Consider the following 15,863-nt stretch of genomic DNA (forward strand, 5'->3'; position numbering starts at 1 on the left):
TTTATAAAGGCGGAACTAGAAATTATCTCTCCACGCAAATAAGCCTTAAGAGTTTCCCAAAGAATAGAAGCAGACATCCCCTCTGTTGCGTTTGTCTCAAAAAAGAAGGTTTTTTTTTTTTTTTAAATGAAATCAACAAAGCAATTATCTGACAACAGCAAAGCATTCATCCTCCAGATGTAAGAAACCCTTCCACACCCATAGGGAGTCAATCCTAGCATTACTGGTGCGTGATCCGAAATGGTAATACTGTCATAAAGAGCGGATTGTATTTGGGTGGTAAATTTGCTATCAATAATAAAATAATCAATACGCGAGTAGGTATGGTGAACAGGGGAAAAAAAAGAGAAGGCTTTAGAGGAGGCATTTAAAAACCGCCACACATCAATCATTCTGTATCCTTCCATAAAGGAGTTAATAATTTTAGCGGATTGAGATAGCGTAACTGATCTAGGAGATGATCTGTCTAAATTAGTATTTAAGACACAATTTAAATCTCCTCCTAAAATCAATTGGTAAGAGTTTAAATCCGGAAGTTTGGAAAAAAGTTTTGTAAAGAAATCTGGGTTATCCCAGTTGGGCGCATACACTAACTAAGACCACTTGACTATCATAAAGAGCACCCGTCACTATCACATATCTACCGTTAGGATCGGGGACAACTTCAGATGGGGTGAACTGAGTATTCTTGTTAATTAAAATCACTGTGCCTCTTGCTTTACAGTTACATCCTGAGTGAAACACCTGACCCACCCAGGATCTCATCAAGCTCTTATGGCACGAATTCTTAAGATGAGTTTCCTGCAAAAAGCATATATTGGCATTTAGTGTCGTCAATTTAGAGAAAACCTTTACACTTTTTACCTTATTGTTCATCCCTTTTACATTCCAGCTAACTAAATTAACCCTGCCCTGTCTTTGAGGAAAATTGCTATGCATTAACACGGGAAATAAGCATATCAATAATAAACATCTGAAAAACTGGTTTCAGGTAGAGGAAAAGACAAAAAAGAAAGTGAAAAATACCAAATGGTGCATGAAATGTCGTTAGAAAATGGACATCTATTCTCCATGTACATTCAGAACTGGCACAGAACTTAACATAAATAACACTAACAAGTCTGACCGACAAGAACAGCACAGTCAGGTAAAGAAAAAACCAAAAAAAGTTGGCTAGTCTTAGCAACTTTGGGTGCCTTTTCGGCAGTACTCCGTGAACAAACAGAAAGAAGTATAGTATGGAATATTCTCAATAGTTTATGATATATGATATCAAATTTAAATCTCGGTTGTTATAAAGCATGGAGTAGTTCAAGAAACTTTCAATTCCAAACACGGGTTGTCTAAATAATTCAGGTTTACAAAATCAAACCAGAAAAAAGGAGAGTTACAACCCCTTTCCATGATGGGAGCGTATATTTCAAGCCTGGCTTGTTGCAGGCTTTACAACAGACCTGATGAATTCCGCCGCGGTCTGCGGAGTCAGGAACATATGTCGCTGTCCCTGGAAATCAACGCGGAGCCTGGCCGGGTACAGCATTCCGTAAGTAATACCAGCGTTGCGGAGAGAAGTTTTTACGTCCTTGTATTCGGCTCGACGTCTCATCACCTCAGCAGACATGTCCGGGAAAATACGAACAACGGTGCCATTAAACTCCAACTGTCCCCGCTCACGGCTCAATTTCAAAATAAGTTCCTTTGTCTGATACTTATGTAACCGAACCACCATATGCCTAGGAAATGAGTTGCGCTGAGGTTTTTGCCCGACACGATGAGCACGATCGATCTCAGGAGGTCTCTCAAAGGCGTCTTCTCCAAAGAGTTCGGTGAGCATAGAGGATACGAAAGTCACCGGATTATGGCCCTCCGAGCCCTCTGGTATCCCAATGATCCGAACATTTTGCCTTCGCGATCTGTTTTCCAAGTCATCCAGTTTAAGTTTGAGATCCCTGTTTTCTGTTTGTAATGCATTGCACAGTTTTTCCACTGTAATCAGGCGGGCATCACAGTCGGTGAGCGCAGTTTCAACATCACCGATTTTTTGGACCTGTACAGACAGGGTCGTCTGTAGCGTTGAGACTGCAGAACAAAGTTCAGACAAGAGCTCAGACCGCAGTGAGGAGATTTCAGTGCGTATAGTGGATGCAATTAATTCCTTTAAGGAAGCTGGCGTTAACTCATCTTCTGTTTGAGCAGGAGCGTTAGCTTTAGCACTAGCTGCCTGTTCGCTCCCCTGACTTTGCTGGTTTTAGCATTTTTCTTTGAAGTCATACACTTAGATTGACTATTAGATGAATGGATATAACAAAAATAAAGCTACTGAGAAAGAAACAAATAAATGTTCACGGAGCGACCTCCAACCACGTCTACTCCGCACGAGGCATACCGGAAGTCCAGGAATGAACAATTCTACTCTTACAATTTCAACATACATTTTTTTGTTACTAACAAAAATACCAGCAGAAAACAACAAACTACGCACGTTACTGTGTGACAGTGATGTCTGATTGTCAAACTAATGTGATGTTGACTGTTGCTGTGTGTGTATGTAGACTGTCTGGCTGTATGGTGACAGAAGAAGGCTGTGGTTATTTGTCTTCAGCTCTAAGTTTAAACCCCTCACACCTGAAAGAGCTGGATCTGAGCTACAATCACCCAGATGATTCAGGATTGAAGCTGCTATCTGAAAAACTGGACCCAAAATGCACACTGGACAAACTCAAGTATGTTGAGCAGCAAGAGTTTTCATGTTTAGTTATCTGAACTCCTCAGTGTCTCCTAGCCAGATTGAAAAGCATGGAAAAACCCCCCACACACAAACATACACATTTACATACATATATACACTCCTCAATAAATAAATAAATAAATACACAAACAAACAAACAAAGGGCACCTCTTATGCAGAATTCACCTTTACATGTACTTTGAACATAAATGTGTGTTGACAGTGTGTGTACATAACCACCCTATAATGATAAAAATCTCTTTTAATCCCTTTAAGCTCCTCTTTTAATCCCTATAAATCATAATAATAATCATAGTCTCAGAACAAGCTGTTCACAGAATCTGTAAAAACACATTTTACAGGCCTTGTCCATGACTGTTGACGGACACTGCCATATTAAGATGACAGAGACCGAGATGGCAGAGAGTGCACCCTGTTTTTTTTCTTTATTTTACAAAAGCATGTGGTTTTGTTATGATTATACACAAATAAAAGTAGACCCTTTGCAGTTTTAAACAATGGCTTATTCTTATCTGTACAATTAAAAATAACAGTATTTGTAATTCTATTTACGGTCATAAAAAAAAAAAAAAGTGACAGACCACACCAACTCCAGAGGGTTAAATTCACATGCAAAAACAGTGAAACACATGGCAATTCAATATTCTTCAAGAAAAAGCACAACAACAATAAAATAGTACAATGACAAACTTGCTTATATAAAACATACAACTCTTATTAACAAAATTAATAAGACTGATGACATGGTATACCCACAAATAAATGAAAGGTCTTTGGATTTTCCCCTTATTTTACAATAAATGCTTTACAATAAATGCAAACACTTCATTTTTCTCTAAAAACGTTTGTAAATGAAAAAATACAACCTTCTCTAGAACTTTGGAGAGGAAAGGAAGTTTTGAAAATGTTTTGAAAATATAAAATTAGAAAAATCTGTAGTGTCCAAATTTAGTTTCTTAATTAAAGTCTGCACAACAGAATGATTAAAATAGGCTGATAAAATAGGCACAGACCTTGTATTCAGGCAGCAATTTATCAAGTCAAAATTCTAGGACTCATAACATTAAAAACCTAATTAACAATACCAGTTAGAATAATATATTGGGGACTAGTATAAGGCTTCAAGTTTTTAACAGTCTCTAACAGGGTTGTAAAAGAAACAGGCTTAAACTGATGAAAGAGAGCAGAGCATGTTGATGGGGTAACTGATGGATCATAATCAGGTAACTGGACAGATGTAGTACCAGCAGCGATCTTATCAATAAAATGTTTAAGAAAATGATCACGTTTACACAGAAACATCAATACAATCGAAGACAAGAGTATTAGTAGCAGCATTCAGTGTACTAAATAAAACTTTAGGATAACAGCGCATTTACACATCTGACAGAGAATGAATTTCCATTTTTCAACAAGTTCGTCTGCTATTTTTGTTTGTCAATAATAGTTCTCAGAACTGGCCAAGAAAATTGCACGTACAACAGTTATAAATTGTATAAAATAAGCATATTTACAATTTCCATGTGTAACTTAACACAATAAAACTAGAAAACGAGGCAATCAGACTTTTGCAACTGCAGGTCCAAAACTCTGGAATAATCAATCTCTTCATATAATCATATATGCCATCTAATGCTGAATGTTGTTCATGTTAAAGTCCCATTAAATATGTTTTGTTGTATGTTTGAACGCTATTCGTGTACGGGGAGAGTAGAACAGAACCCATGCTAACTAATGCATTGAGTTCCATTCTGTTTTGTAGCATCCACCAGAATGTTTTGTGTATTTACATTAGTGATGTGGCTTACTGGAAAAGTATGTTTTTAAAAGTAACTCCACATTCCCTGCTGTTGGTGATTACACACGCGCCATTGTGTTAGCAACCCACATGACAGGCAGATTCCAAGATCACATAATACACAAGAAATACACATAAAATAGACAAAAGGATTACTAATAAATTGTGTGTATGTGTGTGTTTGTTTACTGATTGAATGTGACACTGTGTGTGTGTTTTTTTTTTGTTTTTTGTTTTGCAGTGTGGATCATGGAGGACAGATCAGGATTAGAGCAGGATTACGCAAATGTACGTCTATAAACAGAATCACAAACACACAAACAAGCACCCACAAACTTAGATATACGCACAGCTGTAGTGATTGTTGTTGTGTTCCAAAAATGTGTCTGTTCTTGTGTTCAGATGCCTGTTTTCACAAACTGGATCCAAACACAGCAAACACTCAACTCATTCTGTCTGAGGAGGAAAGAAAGGTGACATGGGTGAGACATTATCAGCCGTATCCTGATCATCCAGACAGATTTGACAGATACAATCCTCAGCTGTTGTGTAAAGAGAGTGTGTGTGGACGCTGTTACTGGGAGATTGAGTGGAGTGGAGATAATGTGTTAATATCAGTGTCATATAAGAGCATCAGCAGGAAGGGAGAGGGTGAAGAGTGTGTGTTTGGAAATAATGATCAGTCCTGGAGTTTGATCTGCTCTCCCACCAGATGCTTATTCAGACACAACAAGATTGAGACTGTTCTCCCTGTAGAGCCCATCAGTAGCAAAATAGGAGTGTATGTGGATCACAGTGCAGGAACTCTGTACTTCTACAGCATCTCTAAAAAAAGTAGCCTCATCCACACAGTCCAGACCACATTCACTCAGCCGCTCTATCTTGGGTTTACTGTTGGTTATCAATCATCAGTGAAAATGTGTTGATGAACCTGAATCCTACCCACAGGGTTTAGAGCTGCATGATAAATCAGTAAGAGTGAGATGTTATAGTCTGATGGAAATTAGTATTTATTGTAGTGTCACATCAATCATTTGTATTATTATGATCAAAATAACCTATTTCAATTGAAAAGTACCAATCACAAACATGACCTATCAAGAACATGTCATTCTTTTGTCCTATTTTGTAACTAATTTGAGCTGTGCACAAATAATAAATCACAATGTCATATCAATTTCAGATCAGACTTTATTTCATGGCGAATATTTCTATGTATGTTTCATCACCTGCACTGTGAAATATAATCGATTCCTCACAAAACCAAAATAAACCTCATGAGATTATAAGAGCAAAAAACATCACCAAATGTCAAAATAGACATACTAAATAGTTACTTTAGTTGATGTCTTGTGTTTCTGCTGGTTTTTATTTGGTTCTTAGTTGATATTCTTATATAGGGCTCAACAAAGCTAAAGGGAATCTGATCATTAAGACAATTTCAGGCAGCAGCACAAATTCGATTCTCGGTTAATTTGATCTAATATTTAATGTATATTTTTAATGTTATAAATTTATGTACCAAATGAGAATCAATAAAGCTACAGAATGTATTTTGAGACAAAGGTCTTTGTAAAAGGTCAGAATTAAGCTGGATAGGAGAAATAAAATACAAATTGTCATAATTTTATTTTCACTAAAATATTAAGATGATTTAAATGTGTAATCAAAGTCATCCTGCACTATGTATATTAAAATAATTAAATTAATAAAATTAAAAAAGTTGTGACATTATGTCATAAGATGGATCACTGAGATGAGACACGTCAGAGAGAGCAAGCACTTTTAGACTGCAAGTGTCATCAAAGAGAAATAAAAGGCTAATCTATTAATCATTAGTTTTGATATGTATAAATAGGGGTTAAAATATATAGATATTAAACTAAAACTGAATTTAAATCAATAACAAAAGATAATATATATATATATATATAAAAGTATATATATATATATATATATATATAAGAGTATATATGAAGACAATTTAAATATTAAATTAAACAAACAGTAAAATTACAAAGGAGCTTAAAATGTATATTTATTGGAGGTTATTTCATTTTATTTTGCCGTTACTTCATTTCATATTTACATTCATTTAAATTTCACTGCAAAGTAAAAACAAACACCTTGGTGAAAGTCATTTTCCTGGTCTGTCTGATCTTTGTGTTAATGTGCTTTACCTTATTCTTGTCCTCTGTAGCAAACCAGGTGATCTGGCCTATTACTTTGTATCCTGTCATACATAATGACAAACAAAAGAAAAAGAATAGCCTTTGCACACTACAAGCACTTCTGGATACAGTTTGTAGCGAGCCAGCCAGGAGGCCACTGTAGTCAAGTATTTTTTGTGTGTATGAGTCAAGGACCTTTACAAACACAGGAGACCAGGAAAATAACTTAACTTTGAAGTGGTGCAAGTTGTGTCAACATGGAAATAGCTGAGCTTGAGAAGGTCAAAATTGAAAACTCAGTGATAATTAGAGGACTGACAAACACAGAACTTGATGAAGATTACAGATTTTCTAGGCAAGTATGGTCCTATTTGCAGACACCTTTGCATAATGATTCCAAACAGCCTTACCATAGGGATGTCATTGTGGAATATAAAAGTTGTTCTGCTGTAGTTGCTTTCAAAACTTTACTGTCTTACACTTTCAAGAGTTCACAAGAGTCTGCCACTGATTCATAGCAAAGTTCAGCGGCTAAACATTTGATGATCTCTTAATAGAACAGCTTCTCGCCACTGCTCCCTCTGTTACTGACAAGAGAAAGCAGTTGAAAGAATGTCAAGCAATATGGGATATTCAGTATGGTCTAAACCTGCTAAAAACAGAAGATGTAAACGGTCAAGCCATACATTACCTGGGTTATGTTGAAGTGAAAATCATGTTCCCCAGTGTCAACACTTGTTTTAGTAATCCCAGAAACTGGTGTCACTGTCCAACCTAAGGTGCTAATAGGCACAGACTCTTTGGATCTTGCATATGACAAATACCTTGAAGCCAACCGCTTAGACTGTCAAGCCATCCATTTGACTATAGGGCAGAGTTAAGACCATTGAGCACAGATGCCAATAGAAACAGCAGCATTGGAATTGACTCCCAGATGTTACCCCTATTGTTGGTCCTGCGGGTTGAAATGTCATCCTTGAAGGAGTGGTAAGTGTACAAGGACAAGTAGAAGAAAAATGGGCTGTGATGGAGCCCTTTGCGTTCACCCTTTCCTGGAGGACAGCTAGTTGCCATCTGCTTGCTAAACCTACCTCAGCATGTATCATGGAAGGTTCCAGTCATGTTAAAAAATGCAACTGAGCATGACATTGTCATCCCTGGCAAAAGTATAATTACAGACATTCACGCTTTGAAGAAAGTGATGTAACACAAGGTCTTGTAGTCTAACAGCTCGGACTCAAATGTTCGACTCAAAAGCTACATTTACACGCAACCAAATATTCTGTCAGTAATCAGATTGATGGCTCAGTCAGAGTGAAAAGCCTTTATGTAAACATCTTAAAGGATTAGATTAAAAGGGGTGGGTTTTTTTCCTTTTCTAATACAATTGAGAGTGCATGTAAACACTTGATCAGATTGAAAACTTAAGCTGAAAAGACTGTGCATACACAATGATGTAGAAATAGCGTAATGACATATGACTCACGGAATGAGCTGTTCATGTCATTATAAAACTCTCTTTTCACTTAGCGTCTGTGAAGTAGACCTCATACCGCTCCTTGTTTTGGATTCGTATCCACGGGCGGCTGGTTTTGGGTGCAGGGATGGGCCATTTTACCTTGCGATTAATTTACGCAGCACAGCACAGCTGTTTATATGGTTACTGTCACCAAATTATGACAAATAAAGAAACAGTGTAGGAGAATGGTTATTATGCACTCTAAATGCATGCAGTGTGTGCCTGTCAAAAAATCTATTCCAATTTAAAGCTTGTGACATATAAACACGCACATCAACCCCATCACTTTATTTAGCATTCATGTAAACACTACATTCAGATTCATCAATTGGAATAAATTCAGTCCAGTTGAAACAGTAGTTGTGCATGTAAACATACCCAATGTAAAATTTGTTGAAGATCTCTGCTTTGATTTAACTGATTCCTGTCTGCCAGAAGAGTGGAAAAGCAGAAATGCCTGAAATCTTTTTGCTATGTGACATGATGGAGTGAAACACAGTATCAGACATATTGTATTACATTGATTACTGCAAGTTGAATTTGTTGGCTATCAAGGATGCTTAACCTATCAGCATGAGGTTTGAGCTTTGAGGTTCAAAGTGGTTCTTAGTTTTCAACCTCAGATCTGGTCACCAGACTGAACTAGAAGAGACATACCCAAGACTGCTTTCACGTCCTTATTGGGCTTGTGGGAGTTTAACATCCTGTGGTCGGCAAAGTCGACAGCAGGAGCACTTGCATATTTTCCAGATGACAACAAAAAGAACTTATACTGCTCCCTCAATTTTGATTTGATTCTTTAAAGGGTCTACTTTTATTTGTGTACACTCACCATATCAAAAAACATTTGTGCTTTTTTAAAATAAAGAAAATATACAGGGTGTCCTTTCAGTCTTCTCAGTCTCTGTGAATATCCAGTTGAAACGCGTCAATAAAATGAACAAACACAGCGAATACATGACACACAAACATGAGATATATCTATAGAAAATTTCAAATGATTACTTTTAAATGAAGTAAGTTTAATCAAAAACACATCCATATGAAACCAACGCGAAGTCCTGTTTTTGAGCACATTATCTCTAATTAGATCATGCCCACACGCTGTTGCAGGTATTGATATTACAAACATAATATTGCATCATAATGGAGATGCACCATATGTAAATGCCTACATCACCGTTAACAAGGCAACAACATGTTCATCTCGGATACTTTCGTTTTTGGAAGAAAACACAGAGTAATAAGCCTCCTTGTATTTACTTTAGAAGAAGAGGAACAGGCTAAGCTTGTTTACCTCACAAACAGAATGCGAGCGCGGCTGGAGCCAGAGGAGTAGGTCTTTCATACAGTGTAAGTAATGTTTCTTATTGGCATTAGATAATGTGTTGTTGTGACAAACTTGAACGCATTTACTTTTGGAAGTTGGACTTTTTCAAAACTATAATTCCTGACTAAAATGTGTGAAATTAAGTGCAACATTTTGAAATATGATAGGCAACCTTTCATTGCATCTGTACGGCGTCAGGATGGTCTTATGTTTCATAAAAGCAAGGCAAGGCAAGTTTATTTATATAGCACATTTCATACACAATGGTAATTCAAAGTGTTTTACATAAAAGGAAGTAAAATAATCATAAAAATAATCACAACAATAAAACAAGGAATTTAAAAACTTTTAAAATGATTTAAAAATGTATTTAAAATCAATTTAAAACAGTTAAAAATAGGAAAGGATCATACATAGTGCAATCAGTTAGCACAGTGCTCATTCAGTAAATGCACAGCTAAACAGATGAATTTTGAGTCTAGATTTAAATGTAGCTAATGTTTTGGCACATAAACGCAGATTCCCCTTGTTTTGTGTGAACACTTGGTATTTCTAACTGACTTGATCCTAATGATCTGAGTGGTCTGTTAGGTTTATATTCAGTGAGCATATTTGCAATGTATTGAGGTCCTACAATACGAAGGTAGGACTAATGTTTCGACAATATAAAATGTCTAAGACTGCTTAGACCAATCTTTACTTTGGAATACTCTGTCTGCAAATATCTGCTCAAACGTGTTTATAATGTGCTTAATTTTCTCAGATGTTGTGTTTGTACTGTATAATAATAAATACAAAGCATGTGTGCATATGATAGCTATAAAATCACATGGACAATATTAGTGATTGCTAATGTAACAATATTGTAACGGAGAGTGAGTGACGAGAGACGAGCGGATCCATATGCATACTTTTATTGTAGGGACGTGACAAAGACATGGTCAGGCAGACAGGGTAAATCAATGGCAGACAGGTGTATGGACGGCGAGACAAGAGTAATCCGAAACGGGCGAGGGTCAATACAGCGGCGAACCTTATCCAAAGAGGGCTAGGCAAAAGAGTGGTCAGACAGGCGAGAGTTCCGGTAGGCAAAACAAGGAAATTAGACACAGACTAACAAGGAAAACGCTTTGTATGAATGATAAACACAATCCAATACTCGGCAGTGAGTGACAGGAAGACCGGGGTATTTATACTGTCTCTGATTGGACGCAGAAGAAGTACAATGGCTGATGGGGAATGGAGTCCGGGGTGTAGTGCAACAGTCCATGTGTGTAAACAGATTGAGAGCGACATCTGGTGGTGAGCGGACCGCAGGACACCGACCAGATTCGTAACATAGCCCCCCCCCAAGGAGCGGCTTCCAGACGCTACAAATGAACCATAGTCCAGGGGAGCGGTGGGGCGGGGGTGAGACAGGGCAAAGGCTGGAGGGCCAGGTCCATGCGGAGGACCCGGTGATTGAGACAGGACCGGCAGAGCAGGAACCCTCCAGGGCGGAGCCGGAAGAGCCCACCAGGGCGGAGCCGGAGGTGGAGCAAGAGGTGGAGCAGCCCTCCGGGGCGGAACAGGAATCCGTGTCACGGTCTGGGACAGAGGAGGCAGACAGAATAGGGGGAGAAGGCGCAGCAGCCCTCCAGGACGGAACAGAAGGCGGAACAGGAGGCGCAGCAGCCCTCCGGGGCGGAACAGGAGGCAGAGCAGGAACCTGCGTCATAGACTGGGACCTGGGGAGAACAGTGACAGAGGAGGCAGACAGAATGAGGGGAGAAGCAGAGAGTTTGAGGCAGAACGCCGCCTCCCTAGGAGGATCTACAGCCGAAGCGGACACCTCAGGAGGCATTGGCGCGGCTTCTCCGACTGGTGAGGCCTCTGGGTCTGTCTCCTGGTCAGACGGGAGCTCTGGAGCAGGCTTGAGATCAGACGGGAGCTCAGGATCAGGCTTGAGATCAGACGGGAGCTCTGGAGCAGGCTTGAGATCAGACGTGACCTCCGGAGTGTAGTGTGCGGCCCACATACTGAGAATGCCAGTGTGATGGCGATAACCAGACATGATGTGACAAGGCTCTGAGCAGTCAGACGAGACGTGACCTGACTCTGGGCGGTCAGACGAGACGTGACCTGACTCTGGGCGGTCAGCAATAACTTCACTTGGCTCATGAAGGTCAGCAGTGGTTTGACTGGGTTCGTGGAGACTGGCCGTGACTTGACCTGATTTGTAAAGATCGGTTGTGGCTTGACCTGGCTCGTGAGGACCAGTAGTGAATTGACTTGATTCTTGGAGAACAGCGATGACTTGACTTGGCTCGAGACGATCAGTAGTGACCTGGTTTGACTCGCGGAGATCAGCGGTGACTAGACCTGGCTTGTGAAGATCAGTAGTGAGTTGACTTGGCACTGGCTCGACTGACGTGGCGTTAGCGGGTGCTGGCTTGGCGGCCATCTTTGCGACAGGCTCTGGCGTGGCGGCCATCTTTGCGACAGGCTCTGGCGTGGCGGCCATCTTTGCGACAGGCTCTGGCGTGGCGGCCATCTTTGCGACAGGCTCTGGCTCAGGATTGATGGCTGTAATTTGACTTGACACAGTAACAACAGTTCTGACTGGACTTGACACAGGAAACACAGTTTTAACTTGACTTGCCTTAGAAAGAGCAGCTCTGACTTGACTTGGCGCAGGAAACACAGCTCCAGCTTGATTTGACACAGGAACAGCAGCTGTAGCTTGACTTGACTTGGAAACTTGACTTGACTCAGGAAACACAGCTGCAACTTGACTTAACTTGGAAACTTGATTTGACTCAGGAAATACAGCTGCAACTTGACTCGACTTGGAAACTTGACTTGACTCAGGAAATGCTGCTGCAACTTTATATGGTTCTGATATGGCAGCTGTGACGTGACGGAGCTCGGTTTCCGCCGCCATCTTGTGCACGGGCTCTGATGTCGCCGCCAGGGTATGAACGCGCTCCGACGCGGCCGCCATCTTGCGAATGGGCACCGCTGTCGCCGCCATTAGAGCGATGCTATCCATTGCCGTCGCCGCCATCTGAGCAATGCGATCCATTGCCGTCGTCATAGCTCGGGCGCGCTCCAGCGTGGCCGCATTTCCCCGAGTGAGCCAAGCGGCCAGCGGATCCGTGGTGTCGCGCTCCGGCGCGGCCGTCGTTATATGAGCGGGGTGCGCGGCCGCCATTGCCGCGTTGTCGCGTTCCTCCTCCGCGACCCCCACAGTAAACGACGAGCCCACACACAATAGTCCAAAGTCCATACCTGTTGAATGTCCATGATGAAAGCTGCTGGATCCTGTTGTGGCCGAGTATTCTGTAACGGAGAGTGAGTGACGAGAGACGAGCAGATCCATATGCATACTTTTATTGTAGGGACGTGACAAAGACATGGTCAGGCAGACAGGATAAATCAATGGCAGACAGGTGTATGGACGGCGAGACAAGAGTAATCCGAAACGGGCGAGGGTCAATACAGCGGCGAACCTTATCCAAAGAGGGTTAGGCAAAAGAGTGGTCAGACAGGCGAGAGTTCCGGTAGGCAAAACAAGGAAATTAGACACAGACTAACAAGGAAAACGCTTTGTATGAATGATAAACACAATCCAATACTCGGCAGTGAGTGACAGGAAGACCGGGGTATTTATACTGTCTCTGATTGGACGCAGAAGAAGTACAATGGCTGATGGGGAATGGAGTCCGGGGTGTAGTGCAACAGTCCATGTGTGTAAACAGATTGAGAGCGACATCTGGTGGTGAGCAGACCGCAGGACACTGACCAGATTCGTAACAAATATAGTTGCTCCTGGCCTACCAGCATGCTCAGTGATTTATTAATTAATTAATTTATTTTAGTGACCAGATACCTATATGAATATTTTTTGGGATAGAAATTATAGAACTAATCCTTTAATTTAGCAAGAATGCTTTAATTTGCTCCTGATGTTAACATGCTCACAGATGTTTTTTTGTTTTGGTTTGTTTTGGTTATATATGATCTGATACCTGCACAGCAGATGAATCCTGCTGACTTTCCCTTGAGTCTCTCCAAACTGTTTTCCTCTGAGAGCACTGTACCAACATCAGATGCACTGATGGTAACTATGGTAAAACACGTTCCTTGACTACTGATGATGAATTTTGCAAGCACTTAAAAATCAGTCGAGATTTATTCAATTCAATTCAATTTGTAGAGCACTTTTCACAATACAAATGATTGCAAAGCAGCTTTACAGAAAATTAAAGTTTCTATAACATATTTAGCAGTAGCTTACTAGTGGTGACTATGTCAAGTTGATGTACATATGGCAGAGATGAATGGTAAAATCAGTTAATGATGTAATCAAACAGACAATGAACACTATTAACAGTAATGAATTATATGTTGCAATCAAAAGCAAAATTCAGTAGTGCTGTATGTTGTTTCAGAGTTGGCATCATCTGAAGTCCTCTGAGGGGTTGACATCTCTTCTTAAGTGTTCTGGATCCAAACTGAAGCTTGTGAATTCCTAGTTACCACGAGATGTCAATCCTACGGCAGAAACAGAGAACAAATAGGGGCGTAATTAACGTAGCTGCTGTTCAAACCAAGCAAAAGTGATTTGTTTAACCCAAGCTAAAGAATAATAATGTGCATTTGATCAGATGTAACTGCAGTACAAGATTATGAGATGCATTATTTGAATGTTTCGCTAAAGAGATGCGTCTTTAATCTCCGAAAGTTTTCAGTTTGGGAGCCAAATGCGAAGAAGCTCTACCTCCTTTAGTGGATTTGCTATCCTAGGAACTACCAACAGTCCAGAGTTTTGAGACCTTAGGGAGCATGATGGATTGTAGCGTGGTAGAAGACTAGTTAGGTACACAGGAGCTAAACCGTTAAGTGCCTTATAGGCAAGTAGTAATATTTTGTAACTGATGCGGAACCTAATAGGTAGCCAGGTCTTGAAACCACAAAAAAATTGCTAAACATTTTTCTGTTTTAAAAAAAGGGTCCACTTAACCCTCAGAAAATTCAGAATGAACAATTTACGTATAACCTTTAACTTTGTGATTTGACCTCAGTGTCAGTTGTCATCTACTTACCCTCATGTTCCAGTATGTGACTCTGTGGGACACTAAAGATGATGATCTTGGACAGTCAAAGGATGTTGTGGACTGATAGTCTCTGTTCACTTTCATCTCCAGTAACAGGAGAATCACACTGCTGATGACAGACTCACAAACACAACAGCTACAGGCAGCATTCAACTACAGTCATCAATGCAAACTTTTGCACTGCCAAATCATTACACGTTTTAACACAATCTGACACTCTGCATAAATTCAGTGAACTTTAATCAATCATGTGTTTCAGGTAAATGTCCACACAGTAGTTTTTTTTGTATTGTTCAGGCTAATATGTCAGTATTTTGGCTTGATCTTGAGTCGTGTTTGCAGCATCATGGAAAAACAATAGATTACTTACTGCTGACACTGAAGAAAGGAGCTGTTTCCTGTTCCTTTTTAGGAGTTAACTTTGTCATTTTAACATTTAAAACCATTTTTTGCAGTCCGCGTCTGGAGCATTGTGGGATTTGAAGTTTGTTTGCTGCAATGACGTGAAACTTCTGTCCGGGGTAAGATGTGCCAGATTTCAGATGATCCAAAGAATATTGACCTGAAGAGTTTCACTACTTCAGTCTACTAGATCCTTTTTCTTTACTCAATATAACTAAAGTAAATCAAAACGGTTAAAATAAAGACGAGTTAATAAATTGATGAAGATCAGATCAGTATAATCACACCTAGACTTAGATAATACATCTGTTACGTGTCGTGCTGGACGGACGAGACGGGAAACGAGATACGATACCAACAATTACTTTAATATAAATCTTCATACGAATCAGGCAGGAACACAGCGAACATCCACGAACACCAAACAACATTAAGGACCAACAGAGAACTCAGAATACAAACAGACTTATAAAGGGTGACTAATTACAAGGACAGGTGAACACAATGATAAGGAGAAACCAAATTCAACAGAACAACAGGGGGAGACTATGGGAGAAACCAAAACTGAACTGACATAAATGTGACAACATCATTAGCATATTACACATTACAGCTTGTGTTACATGTTTTGTTTTTGTTTTTTTTTAACTGTAAGGTAATTAAATATTAAAAAAATAAATAGTTGTGGCATAATTAGTTCAGCATGACTGTCTTTAATGATCCATCTCTGCTGAGGCCGGGTTTAGAAATATTTTTTGTTGAAATAGTTTTAGCGGGATTTAGTGAAACAGCAGT

The 15,863-nt window shown here is 39.8% G+C and overlaps 1 long non-coding RNA gene across 1 annotated transcript in view; it reads right to left on the minus strand.

The window, feature by feature from the left end:
• LOC127164358 (uncharacterized) overlaps window positions 1-14,456 on the minus strand; it is a 128,849-nt gene extending 114,393 nt beyond the window's left edge. Inside the window, exon 1 of the long non-coding RNA XR_007827631.1 lies at window positions 14,330-14,456. This is a non-coding gene — a long non-coding RNA (uncharacterized LOC127164358). The remainder of the gene's footprint in view (window positions 1-14,329) is intronic.
• Window positions 14,457-15,863: the final 1,407 nt, after the last annotated feature.

This window comes from Labeo rohita, chromosome 4 (assembly GCF_022985175.1).
Source record: "Labeo rohita strain BAU-BD-2019 chromosome 4, IGBB_LRoh.1.0, whole genome shotgun sequence".
Taxonomy (NCBI): domain Eukaryota; kingdom Metazoa; phylum Chordata; class Actinopteri; order Cypriniformes; family Cyprinidae; genus Labeo; species Labeo rohita.